The sequence below is a fragment of the Corapipo altera genome, unplaced genomic scaffold, assembly GCF_003945725.1.
Source record: "Corapipo altera isolate COAL_440 unplaced genomic scaffold, ASM394572v1 133, whole genome shotgun sequence".
Lineage (NCBI taxonomy): Eukaryota > Metazoa > Chordata > Aves > Passeriformes > Pipridae > Corapipo > Corapipo altera.
The window spans coordinates 3,117,790-3,131,322 of NW_020884939.1; the positions used below are offsets into that span (position 1 = coordinate 3,117,790).

At 42.1% G+C, this 13,533-nt stretch overlaps 1 long non-coding RNA gene across 2 annotated transcripts; it reads left to right on the forward strand.

Moving 5' to 3' along the window:
• Positions 1-2,219: 2,219 nt before the first annotated feature.
• Positions 2,220-11,244, forward strand: LOC113955485. Of its 2 annotated transcripts, XR_003530581.1 has the most exons (5): positions 2,220-2,339; positions 3,495-3,615; positions 5,467-5,609; positions 6,849-7,018; positions 11,230-11,244. It is a non-coding gene; the product is annotated as an uncharacterized LOC113955485 (long non-coding RNA). The 2 variants fall into 2 exon arrangements; XR_003530582.1 differs by lacking the exons at positions 6,849-7,018; positions 11,230-11,244 and adding an exon at positions 8,325-8,679.
• The last annotated feature ends 2,289 nt before the right edge of the window (positions 11,245-13,533 follow it).

Sequence of the window (13,533 nt, forward strand, 5' to 3'; positions counted from 1 at the left end):
TGGAAAAGACCTCAAAGATCATCGTATCCAGCCATCAACCCAGCACCACCATCTTGTTCACCATTAAACCATGTCCTCAAATGCCACAGCCACACAGTTTTTGAACAATTCCAGGGATGGCATCTCCACCACTGCCCAGGGCAGCTTTGACAACCCTTTCCAGCAAGAAATTTTACCTAATATCCAGTGAAAACCTCCCCTGGCACAGCTGGAGGCCGTTCCCTTTCCTCCTGTCCCTTGTTCCCTGGGAGCAGAGCCTGACCCCCCCCGGCTCCCCCCTCCTATCAGGGAGTTGCAGAGCCAGAAGGTCCCCCCTGAGCCTCCTTTTCTCCAGGCTGAGCCCCCCCAGCTCCCTCAGCCGCTCCTGCTGCTCCAGCCCCTTCCCCAGCTCCATTCCCTTCCCTGCACACGCTCCAGCCCCTCCGGGTCTCTCCTGTTGAGGGCCCAGAACTGGGCCCAGCCCTCGAGGTCCCTCAGCGGTGCCAGCACAGGGACGGGCACTGCCCTGGGCCTGTGCCCACACCGTGGCTGGCACAGCCCAGGGGTCCTTGGCCTTCTTGCCCCCCTGGGCACCCCGGGCTCGTGTCCAGCCGCTGTCACCAGCACCCTCAGGGCCTTTCCCAGCTTTGCAGCCCCTCTGCCCCAGCCTGGAGCTGCAGAGGTTGGTGTGACCCAAGGGCAGGACCCGGCACTGGGCCTTTGTTGTATTTCATACAATTGCCCTTGGTCCATCAATCCAGACTGTCCAGATCCCTCTGCAGAGCCTTCCTGCCCTCCAGCAGATCCACTGTCCTACCCAGCTTGGTGTCATCTGCAAACCAGCTGAGGGCAATCAGCCCCTGGTCCATATCATTGATGAAGGTATTAAACAGGACTGGCCCGGATATTGAGCCTGGGGAACATCACTGATGACCATATAGAGTACAAAAACCTCTCAAGGCTTGGGTACGTGTTCAGGTTTGTCTTGAGTCACCATAAATACTTTGAGTCCATTTATATGGATTTTAAAAATATTCTTTTTCATAATCTTGTGCAAGTTTCACTGAATGGACCCTGTTGACATACATGTTCAGCCTTAGCTGTTGCATTGCTTTTGGTGCATGTAAACAAGTTGTCCCCTATGGCTGTATAGATTTTTATGTCACCTGGAGGATTTGGTCTCCATGACCTCTTCTGTATTGCCTCGTGCTGTGCTGTTGTCTGTCTGCACAGCCCTCAGGGTTTCATAGAAACATAGAATCATATGGCAGTTTGTGTTGGAAGAGACCTTAAACTCATCTTTTTCCAACCTCCCTGCCCTGGACAGGGACATCTTCCACTAGACCAGGTTGCTCCAAGCTCCATCCAACCTTACCTTGACTAAGTGGAGTTTCATAAGAGTGGAGCTCCTTGTATACATGGAACTTTCAGCTGCACATTGAACAATCTGTGAAGTGCATCCTCATTTGGTGTTCAAGCTCAGATGAAATGGGCCAAGAGGACACCCCCTTGGGTGTAGACACCCTCTCTATTTAGGTTGTACTCAGCCGTAATGAGCAATTACCTGATTTTTCTCTTGTTCGCCGCTTTATCTGTCACATGTAGATGATAGTGGTTGATTTTAAAATGTTACAAATTCACAAGCAATTAGGGCAAAGACATATCAATGAAAGCAATGTTTTCCTGTGATAGAAATGAGTCACAATTCAACCCAAAAACCACCAGAGAGGATGGAAAGTGTTGAGAGCATGTTTTTTGGTTAGTCTTCTCAAAACTATTATGAAATCTGATTTATTTCAGCTGCTGAGTGTGGCAGGACCGTCTGCAAGGGGAAGAATTGCAAGCAAAATGAGCCTGTAAAAATGCTGATTTTAGATGCACACAGTAATTAGGAGAACAGTGAACTCTTGGGTAGATAACAAGTCCTAGCACATCCATCATTTCACACCTATTTGGTGAGGTGCTAATGAGATTTGAACACTACACAGGTCTGGTTGTGGCCTCTGCACCGAGTCAGACAAACACTTCAGAAATGTTTATACAATGGCTATTTTGATTCTCTCTAATATCAGTTGATCCTTTAATAATGCAGTTTTATGTTTATTGTACTGGAGAGCAGACCTGCTTCTGTATGCAGGATCTTTTCTCTTGCTGTCTTTTCTGTCAGCAGGCCAACTTACCTAGTGCTACATTGACAACCACCTGCTATGGGCTATGGATCTGTTTTCTTAATTGCAATGAAATCATTTATGCCAAATAATGCTACATTACAACAGCATAATTTAATTTGCAGCTGTTCATTATATTTCCATTATCCTTCAGCTTTGGTACTCTCCCAGAAAAGGACCCATGAGTACCAGGTGAGACAGTTTCCTAAAGTGATAAAATTGCACCCCACACAGTTCACTGCCGGGTCTTTTCTGTGCCAGACTTCTGGCATAATTACATTCCTTGGGTTTCACTTATGTCATACTGAAAAATAATAATAGAGGGATTGGGTTTTTTAAGTCTAGATTTTTTTTCAAGTCTAGATTACAATCTCTTGCTATTCAAACTTAATCATGCTGTACTATGAAAAATAAGGGGGTTTAAGATGCATGACAAATGTTGCTTACATTTGAACGTCGGAAGTTTCAACATCAAACCTGTACAGAATTGTGTGCTACATTAATGCATGCCAAGGCTAGAAGAAATTGAAGCTGCCTCACAATTATTCCCTAATGGCAACAGTAATGTAAGTTGAACTTGTGAGCATTTGGCTTTTTGTAGCATTTTGAGTTTAATGTGTGTGGTTCAAGGCTCCATTATAATTTAGTATTATCAGGAAGAATATAGTTTATTAACCATTCCACTGTTTCTCTAGAAGTATATATAGTAAACTTTTTTACAATTAATCAAAAGCAGACATTGTAAAAATGGAAATCAGATTTATTGCCAAGATCATAAATGTCAAGTGTACTGTTATGCAGGCTTTGTATTACTTCAGTTGCAACTTTAAAGAACGTTTTAAGTGATTGGAAAAAGGAAGTTTATTAAAGGCTCAGCAGGTCTTCTCTGCACTCTGCTGTTATTAATGTAAATCATTGCATCGTGTGATAGAGGAGCAATGTGGCAGGAGAAGATTTTGAGCAGGTTTCCTCTGTGACTACCAATACTTTCAGGAAGAACTTGAAACACAGACCACTCTGTTTCCTCTGATACACAAATGCAAAGAGATATCAGAAGAGGGAAAGGGTAGTGCAAAGCAGCCAGAGTAGTTCATTGCTGAAGTTTTCCTTGGGTCACAGCTTAGCAGACTGTGATGTTTGTAAGAAAATTCAACACTCACAACATTTTTCAAGTGTCTATAACTGGCTTTATCTTCAATCCAAGATATTTTACTTCCCACAAATATTATTTGTTTGCTTTTCTTAGGCAACATTAATACATCCCTTGAGCTGCTAACCTAGGGAAAAATCTACCAAGAAAGTGAAATAGTTTTGGTGCATGATCTAAACTTGAATTCTGGTTGGCAGGTTTGGGTTACTTCTGGCATGATGGGGACTCAAACACAGCCACAGCAGGGAAGCCCCCTGGGCTGGGGCAGCTCTGGCCTCAGCCTCTCCTTGGTTCATGTTACATGTCTGTGAAATGCAGGTAAGGGCTGGCATCTGCTTTGCAAACTGTTTTGACACTAGATGGTTAAAAATGTCACTGAAGATAAGGATATTGTTTCATTGCTAGTGCACATTTAGTGAAGTGATACAGAAAAGTAGCAGAAAGAAGTAAATCACTTCTGTCTTGTGACTTTTAAACAGGGAAGATTTTTGATAGATATAGGATAGATAAATACTGTAATAGCTCCTCTGTGGACGTTTTGAAATAATCCTTAAAGCTCTCTAAAACTCTGTGTGAGAGATGTCTGGAGATCCCTCTTTTAGAGTTAAGTATGGGTTGATGAGTTCTTGAGGTTGGTTTAGTCCAACTGCTGCATGAAATACAAAGTAAGGTAAGAAAGTAAGCTGAGAAATACAGCTAAGGAAAAAAAAATAGTAGATTAAAGGCAAAGCTATAATTTCATAGAGTCACAGAATATTCTGGCTTGGAAGGGACCTTGAAGACCATGTAGTTCCAACCCCCTGCCATGGGCAGGGGCACCTCCCACCAACCCAGGTTGGTCTAAGCCCCATCCAACCTGTCTTGGACACTTCCAGGGCTGGGGCAGCCACAGCTTCTCTGGGCAACCTGGTGCCTCAGCACCCTCACAGGGAAGAATTTCTCCCCAGTATCCAATTTAGAACTACTCTCTTTCACGTGTTTGATTCCTATATCACTATGTGTTAACATGATTTTAAGTGCCTTTCTGTTTGTAAAGCTCCTGAGCACTTGCATTGCAGTATTAAACATAGTAATTTTTATTACCTGATAAGCTTTGTCCCTGAGAAGTGTTACCTAACACTGAGAAGTGTTTTCTCCCGGGCAGTGCAGGGAAAGCAAATTAAAGCCGGGGAGAGCAGGACACATGCAAACGATGCACAATTGAGAGCACCCTCACCATTGAGTAACCTGCTAGGAAAAGCTGCTAACAGGTCAGGGAAGTGAAATGGATATTTTATGGATATTTTGCCTGTTACAGACCAAATTCTGGCAAATGACACATGAAGTAGTTTATGACACTGTCATCAGAAGTTCTAGAGTGCCGGTGGTGTCTGACTTTTGCATACCTGGGAGCTCCTCCTACTCACAGCAGCTCCAAATGCGTGTCTGATGGAGCAAGACTTGCCTCAACCAAGATGTCCACCCCTTTCTCAGGCACACACAGAGCACTGCTTACAAAGCAGCATCGCCAGACACTTAAATAAAAGAAGTCCTGTGGAACATATCCAGCCCTCAGACACTACTTGGTTGATTTTGTAATTGGTGAATGCCCTTATCAGCATTTCACTTGCCTTGGAGTGATGCTTAAACAGCAGGGAGGGATTTGATTTCCACAGTGTCAGCCCACACCCAACTAACTCATTTGTACAGGTACTTTTTTAATGTCTAAACAGAAAGATATTAACAGGTTTGGTTTTGGTCTGAAAAAAATAGTGTCTTCATAATTCTACCTTTTCAAGCTGATATTTGGAAGATTTAATTGCTACTCTGAAATGGACTCATAGAATCTTATAATGGTTTGGGTTGGAAGGACCTTAAAGGTCACGTAGTCCCAACCCCTCTGCCAAGGCCTTCCCTCCAGCCCTTCCCTCTCCTATTTCTGTTCCTACAGAAATACATCTCAGTTAAATTCTCCTTGATACTTTTCTTGTGGTGAGAACGTTTGAATTGGCTTACCGAATTCAAGTTGTGACAAAATGGGACAATTTGGGCTTTCAGTCCCTCAGGAAGTCTGCAACATTTCAGCTTCTCCTTTCATGTAAACTGACCACAGTTCTGTGTGTGGTTGGACAGCTGATGTCACACCCAACTCAAGCTGACTACCAGTTTTCTCCTGTCTTTTCCCTGTAGGTTGCTGACTACAGTCAAATTACCTACAAAACAAGAAGTCAGCTGAGATAAAGAATTGGAGAAAATGGCTCTGGTTGTCTGAGGTGCTCTGCAATGTTTGTCATCTGTGGATTGGCAGCAATCAGCAAAACTCACAATAAGCGGTAAGTGCTCTAAATGCCATAATGAGCTCAGCCGTTGAAATCTGAATGCCATTTATGTTGCCCTTTGATAATAATTTGTGATTGCCACTCAAGAAGGCAATCATGTATCCAGCACAACTAAAAATTAGATGCATAACCCTGGCTTTCCAGTACAGCCTGAGCTGCTGTGAAGTGTACTAAAATGGTCTTTGACTGCATTCATGTTTCAATGTCTTACACCCATGTCACGTAATAGAAGTGAATCTTAAATAACAGAATTTATTTGGGAAAATGTGTGTAGATTACAGGTATTCTTTGGAGAACTCTACAGACAGTGTTCTAGCTCATAAAATACATGTTATGACACTAAAAGCATCTGGTCTTTCCTGCCTGCATTTGTATGTTTTGAACATAAAAACTGTTATACCAAGTACCTCTTTTGGAGGCTTGTTTTGTTCTTTTTTTTTTTTTTTTCCCCTTCCTCCTTTCTTTTTTGGTTATTTATTGCTGACTGCTGAAGTGTTTTGGCTTCATTTTCAGACTATAACACCTTTTGTTTATCTTCTACCTCTAGACAGAACATTTTTTTAATATTTTATTGTCTGCAAAATTTCTTCAAAGGATGCACAGCTATAACATTCTCTTAGGCTGCTTTTTCTCCTTGTGTGTAAATACCAATTTAATCACAAATGTAATACAAAAACATGTTTTTTAGTGACGGGCAGGTAAAAATATGGCACTGTTGGCAGAGTGGAATGTCTCCAAGTAGTGCTGTATCTCCTGTCTGGCTGCTTCTCTCTTTCCAACAGCTCTTTATCATCAGGTCAAGGAGTTTAACCTCTGTTAAAGTTCTTTTGGGTTTTGGACTTCCTGCTGTTAGTTATCCAAGAAGAACACTTCCCAAGGTCTTGGAGAATGATTGGCCAGACGATTGTCAACTTTGCACTCTTTGGGAGTCTTCAATAGTACACTTAGTAGTGCTTCAGTACCTACTTTTAGGTATTTGTTGCTATGTAAGATGTTACAGAATAAGGAGGTAGTGAACAAGAAGGGGATCCCAAAGCAGGAGCAGAAAGCTGCTGGCAAGGCTAAGCCAGCTCCATAGGAAACAGCCTGTAGTGAATGTGAGATTGTCCCATAAATCTGTTGACTCTCTGAGAGGTAAATATGGGCATCTGTCACTCCAGGGATCCAAGGGAAACTCCAGTGCAGAAATTGGGGGTTCTTTCTGTGTGATTGCATTTCACTGCCCTGTGTCAGTCCCTGGCAGGTCAGATGCTGTACATGGCCTTTGGTATCCTGGTTCATCTGAAGAAGTATCAGTAGATGGGTGAATCTCAGATGATGCTGAAATGCTCCCAAGGAGTGATAAAGCTGATCCCGAATTTCTGAGTTCGGTGGAGTTTATCTCCTGGAAGGAGGGCAGACAGGTGAGCATTTCCTCTGTTCATAGCAGTGCTGTGCTGTATTCAGCTGATCTGTGAGCCATACCCTGACATGGGCCAGAAAAATGTCCAAATAAGATTTGGAGAGCCTGGAAACAACATAAACTGGGCTCCAGAGGAGTGTCATGGATAGTGTTTGCATCCTAACAAAGAAGACTGGTAGCTTACTCAAGAGATCTCAAAAAGCCTACTCCTACATTTGAAGTAACAGCTTTACTCACCATATTTGCCAGTTCCTCATTCTTAGCAGGACTGGGTTTAGATTTTTTTGTCACAGATTTTTGCATAAAAGGCAGTCACTGCACCACATATTCAGCAAAAAGAAATTCTGTGTGAAAATAAGACACCAATCTTTGAGAGAGGAAATTCTTCCCAGACCACAGGGTTCCTGCATGGGATAAACCTTACTTTATACTTTCTGGATTTTGCAAACAGCCTTAGAAAAACACCTGTATTCAGCAAGGATGTATAAAAAGTGCATTAAATCAGGTAATTATAAGTCACATACATTAGAGCAGCTTTTCAGCATGTCTTTGCTGTGGTGGCTCTTACATACCTTGTATGTGTTACCTAAACATTGAGATACAGCTCAACAAGCCACGTAAACCTAGAAAATACAACCTGGGTACTAAATATGACCATTTTCCTATGAACTTTGTGGACTTTTCATCCAGTAAACCTCTGAAGAGACTGAATAAATTTTACTTGGTACTGAAAGAGAAGGATACTGCAGTAAGTGAGCTTGGAATTGTGTTTGCCCAGAGGTCTGAAAGATGCAAAATTCATAGGAAGATATACTAAGTATCTTTTCTTAGACCAGTTGATATATTATATCTGGAAAAACCAGATGAGGTTTGGGTCGTGCTGTGTCCTCATTAGATAAAACAGGGGCAAACTTCAAGCCAAATGCTGACTGAGAGAAATCTGATAAGACAGAAGTAGCTAACTCTGGCAATAGAAAGAAACTGTTAACAGGGGAAGAGGTGACGAGTTGTCTCTCTAATTAGTGTATATAGGAACAGGAAGGTGTTATCAGGGGTAAAGAACAAATTTTGTAATATTATAAGGCTCATAGTACTGTTGAATCTGTGATTTATTTTGTCAATCCAGATGTAACTCCTAGGCTGCAGGAGGTGTTTTGTTGTCCTCCTGTGAAGGTAAGACCTGAGAGGGCAGGCACTAAAGGTAGAGACAGAATTGTCCGGCCAGGCTGTGGGAGTTTCTGTTTTTAGCCAATCTGCATTCCCTGTGGTCCTGCCTGGCTGCTTGTTTTCACCTCTGTGCTTTCCAGGGAGATGAGGCAGTAAAGCCAGACAAGAAAATGTGCCGAGATGAAGACACTGGAAATCTACAGGTAGCAAACCAGGGCCTGCCTCCCTTTGAGCTGAAGCAGTAAGTGCCTGCAGAGCAATGCCTGCCAATGGTCAGATTTGTGCCTTAAAATCTGGGTCTTAGGAAAATAGTTTTGGTTTTCTGGGGTCAACTAAATAAGCCTCGTGAGCTGTCTTCTCTTTTTAGTCAATGTTATTCAGATTTTCAAGTATTTCTTTTTCTTTATGGAAAAAAAATTAAAAAAACCTCAACCTTTGAAACAGTTTTCAAGAATGAAGAATCCAAGTAAGAGAGAATTAACCCCTGGCCCACTAGGTAGGGCACATCCCTGGGATGTGAAATACTGAAGGAGTTAGAGCACAAACTCAAATATTTGTCTTTCATATGCCATACAAATGCACTTCTTATGTAAAATAGTTATTAACTTAACCTATTCCTTTAAAGAAAATGTGCTGTGCAGACTCAGGATTACAGGCAGCATTTGTCCCATGAGAAAACAACACTGAGGGAAGAAAAACTTTTCTTTTAACAACAACAATACATTTGCTTTCTTTTCTTCAATACTACCATGGTAGATAATAATACTCAAGGGTCTTTCCCATCATAGTGCACCCAGGAAAGGGATGGGTAGCACAGCAGTAGAGTGTTAGCAGAAAGCACAGAAATACAAAATGGTTCAGGTTGGAAGGGACTTTAGAACTCATCCTATTCCACCCCCTGCCATGGGCAGGGACACCTCCCACTAGCCCAGGTTGCTCCAAGACCCCTCCAACCTGGCCTTGGACACTTCCAGGGATGGGGCAGCCATGGCTTCTCTGGGCAACCTGTGCCAGGACCTCCCCACCCTCACAGGGAACAATTCCTTCCCAATATCCCATCTCTCCCTGCCCTCTGGCAGTAGGAAGCCATTCCCCCTTGTCCTGTCCCTCCATCCCTTGTCCAAAGTCCCTTTCCAGCTCTCCTGGAACCCCTTTAGGCTGGAAGGGGCTCTCAGGTCTCTCTGGAGCCTTTTCTTCTCCAGGTGAACCCCTCCAGCTCTCCCAGCCTGGCTCCAGAGCAGAGGGGCTCCAGCCCTGTGGTCAAATTAGTGGCTCTGTTGTGGCCCAGCCCAGTATCTGTTTTCACTTCAGTGCTTTGACATATCACTTAATTTGGAACTGATTACTCTGGGCTCAGGTTGGATCAGTCTGGCAACACTGACTGCAGGGCTGCTGCACAGCTGCTCTTACCAGCCCCAAGAAATACAACCTGGTAGAGTTTTTAGGTTGGTTTTCTTTTTCCTCAAAATGCCTTCTTTCATCCTGGTATGTAATACATGGCTGTTAAGTAAAAATGATATGTTACAATGCACTACCCAATATTCTCAATGGTCTCAAGTTGCACCAGCAGTGGTTCAGGTTCAATATCAGGCAAAATTTCTTCACTGAAAGAGTGGTTAAACATTGCAATGGGCTGCCCAGGGCAGTGGTGGAATCACCATCCATGGAAATGTTCAGAAAATTAGTAAATGGGACACTTGTGGTTTAGTGGGCATGGTGGTACTCAGTCAAAGGTTGGATTTGATGATCTTGGAGATCTATTCCGTCCTTAATGATTCTATGATAAAAACCCCCATCAAGCTGCAGAACACTTCAGATGCCAAGTTCACATGGTTCTACAAAATTTTTTGATTTAACTGAATTAATTATTAACTTCCATAAATGTAGTGGAATTTGATATGCAGAGTGGAAGGAGCTGCCATACTCTGCACAGACTGCTATGGGCCAGTTTAACTTTGAGTGTGAATATTATTCATTGAAACAATTCAGATAGTTTGAATATAGTAAGTCAGTGTTAAATATCTATCTTTGGTGATTTCAAAATATACATATTTTTAAGTGTAGTACAGGAAAACCTTTGTCTTCAGTGAAAAAGGCCAAATGTTCAACTCTGAGTCAAACAGGGAGCAGAGCTTTCGAAAGCTTTGCTGAGACTCACCTATTATAAAAGGCCAGGGAGGTATTTTGTTCTTCAGAGTCAGATCATATATTTTCATTTTTCCCAAGCTCTTAACCACAAGGTTCCAGAATTTTCAGTTAATTTTCAGTGAATTTAAATAGTTTATTTGGTGGCCTAAGAGAGGAATGGTTTGAAAACATCTAAAAATTACCTCTAGAGAATGTAATTTTTTTTTTCTCCCAGAGTAATTTCCAGCCACTTTAATCTGCTGTAAATGTTTGTTGTTAAATGTTTCATAGTCACACAGAGAAAATTACCAAGTTGGGGAATTTGCAGTTTGAATCCCAATATAGCATGGGATAATACCTTAAAAATTGATCTCCTTAGCCTATTTAGATACAACTAGTAACAAAAAAACCCCAAACAAACAAACAAATAAACAAACAAATAAACAAACCAATGGAAACCCTCCCCATACTTAAAAAAAAAAAATCAAAACACAAACAAAAACACAAAGCCAAAAATCTTTCTTAATTTTTATTAATGATTCTCTCATCAGCATTTAATTTTTCACTTTGGAATTCATACAAGAATTTTAACTGATTTGTCCCTACACAGAGTAGCTCTTTATTACTTTTTTTTTTTCCCCTCTTGAGATTAATAAAGCAGTGATATGGAATTCTCTTTTATTTGTTTGATGTAATTGTCCTGGAGGCTGGAGTCATGACTTATCAAGTACTTAGTCTGAATGAACAGGTGACTAATACTGAGCTATATTAGGAAGAGTTAACTGTGTTTTCACTGTTGGTCTCAAAATCCAGGCTTCTGTCTGGTGATACCTTGAGAATTAGTGCTCTAAATGTATCTGTATGTCACAGATATCTCTAATGGTTTGGTTTCTTTTTCATTTTTCTTCTTCTTTTCAGTCTGGATTTGATATATGGGTGTCATGGTTTGAGACTGTCCCTCCTGAGAGCCGGGGGGCCTAGAGGTGATTGGGTGCCAGGGCAGTTTCCCCTGGAGGGACAATCACCACTCGTTTTGTTCGCTCCTGTGAAAAATCATATATACAAAACTGATGGAAGTTGTTGGCAACTGGTCTGGCTGACTGGCTGGCTGCTGTTGTGTGGGTGTGAGAAAGGCCCCAGGGGTGGCAGGGCCCCTTTCTTTCCCCTCCGGGGGGAAAGGGGTCCCTGCAGCACTCAGCTCTGGCTAAGCCAGGGTTGGAGGCAGCATTGGAGTGAGTGTGTGTTGTGAAGGAAGGGATTCACAACACCTGAAGGTAAGAGGGAGAGTGAAGCCAGACCCTCTTCCTCCCCCCTTTGCAGCCAGACTGTGGAGGGGGCTTCTTCTTTCCCTCTCACTGTAAAGTGGAATGGAGTCTCAGCGTTGGAGCAGAGCCAAAGTGGACGGTCTGAATGCAGCCCGGTGCCAGGGAGATAACCCCAGGCAAAATTAGTGACGTACCAGAGAGAGGCCTGGAGGATGTCCTTGCAGTGATTTAAACAAAGGACAGCCAAAAACTCGGAGGAGGAATGAAGATTCCAGGATGCATACTGTGATAGGCTGAACTAAACTACAGCAGCACAGAATCGAGGTGTGAGAGAGAGAATGACAGAGCAGAGACGGCACGGAACCAAGGAGAAAGGACTCAGAGCTATCTTCTTGGACTTCGTGAGGAAGAAAGGACTTCAGGTTAGATATTAGAAAGAATTTCTTTACAGAGAGGGTGGTCAGACATTGGAATGGGCTGCCCAGGGAAGTAGTGGATTCTCGGTCCCTGGAGATTTTTAAAAAGAGATCGGATGTGGCACTTAGTGCCATGGCCTAGTAACCACAGTGGTGTTGGATCAAGGGTTGGACTTGATGATCTCAGAGGTCCCTTCCAACCCAGCTGATTCTATGATTCTATGATTCTATGATTCAGTAAACAGCTGGAGGTTGGTGGGGGGAGTGAACCTTTTTCCCTGAACACTCCCACAGGAGAAAGACTGCTTTACCTATCAGCCTGAGGAGCTTTTCCTGGACTGAATTAAGGGAAAAAGCTTAAAGGGACTGATAGAAGTGTGTAATATTATATATATAGTTGCTTTTAGCTTGTACAGTATTTATTTGTATAGTAATTAATGTATATATACTTTCCCTTTTCCCCTATAGAAGCCTCTTGCCTGAAAGTTTCTCTTCGGTGTTGAGATAAATTGTGGGAAGGAGCGGGGGAAGCCTGGAAATTGGATTTTGGACTTTTGTGGTGGCTCAAACCACCACAACGGGGAATGCTGCAATGGAGTAATTGAAAAAAAAATTATTAAAATGTCACCGTGTTTATGGAAACTTACCCACTTGTAGCTGTCTTTCTAAAATGGTGAATTGTGTTTTGGTGCTGAGTTTTAAGACACAGATTTATTTTTGTGTATCGTCATCATCCTAGAAATCCATGTAAATCATTGCAATCTTGACATTTTCGTGTAAGGTCTATCTGTATCCTATAAACTATTTATTAACGAAAGCATCTAAAGCCTGGAATATATAAACTGGAGATTTTACTGGACTTTAAGATCTTTTGATTAAAAATACATATCAGGATAAAATATTAATAGATGTGTAGCTGTGTATGTCCTGGTGTTCAGATGGGCTGAGTGTCCAGAGAAGCTCTTGGATTCAGTTTGTGTGGGAGATGCTCATTACATCTGAAGCTTAAAGCCCAGCATTAAACAAATACACGAGAATAACAACAAAGTCTTAATGCAAGAGAGTGGGAGAGTTTGCAGTAATATGTTGTGTATTTACTGGAAATAATAAGCTAAACTTTTTCCCTGACTGTTTTCTCTGGATTCTTCCTCAAATATTCTCCTTTTTTATTTTTCTCATTTAATTGATTTTGCACATTTAATTGTTATTCTGGTGGGGAAGGAACACCTGACAGTGCCATTGAGTGTACTGACCCGGGTGGTCCCCCATGCTGAGAACCCAGAGGTTGAGTTGCACTTTTATTTTTGTTTTCCACTAGCCCAAATTATGGTAGGAAGATCAAAAATAGTGGAAAACAAAACCCCTGCGCTGGAAGACTTAAGATAAACCAAAAAAACCCTGTGAGCCTGCTCTAGTTATTTGGTAGTAATGAAGCTTAACAGGAGGAGAAGAGGATGAGGAGGGAAGAAAGTTTAAGTAGTAGGGTGCAGGAGATACCAATATTTTGCACCATGGTATATATATCTGTGTCTATAACATGC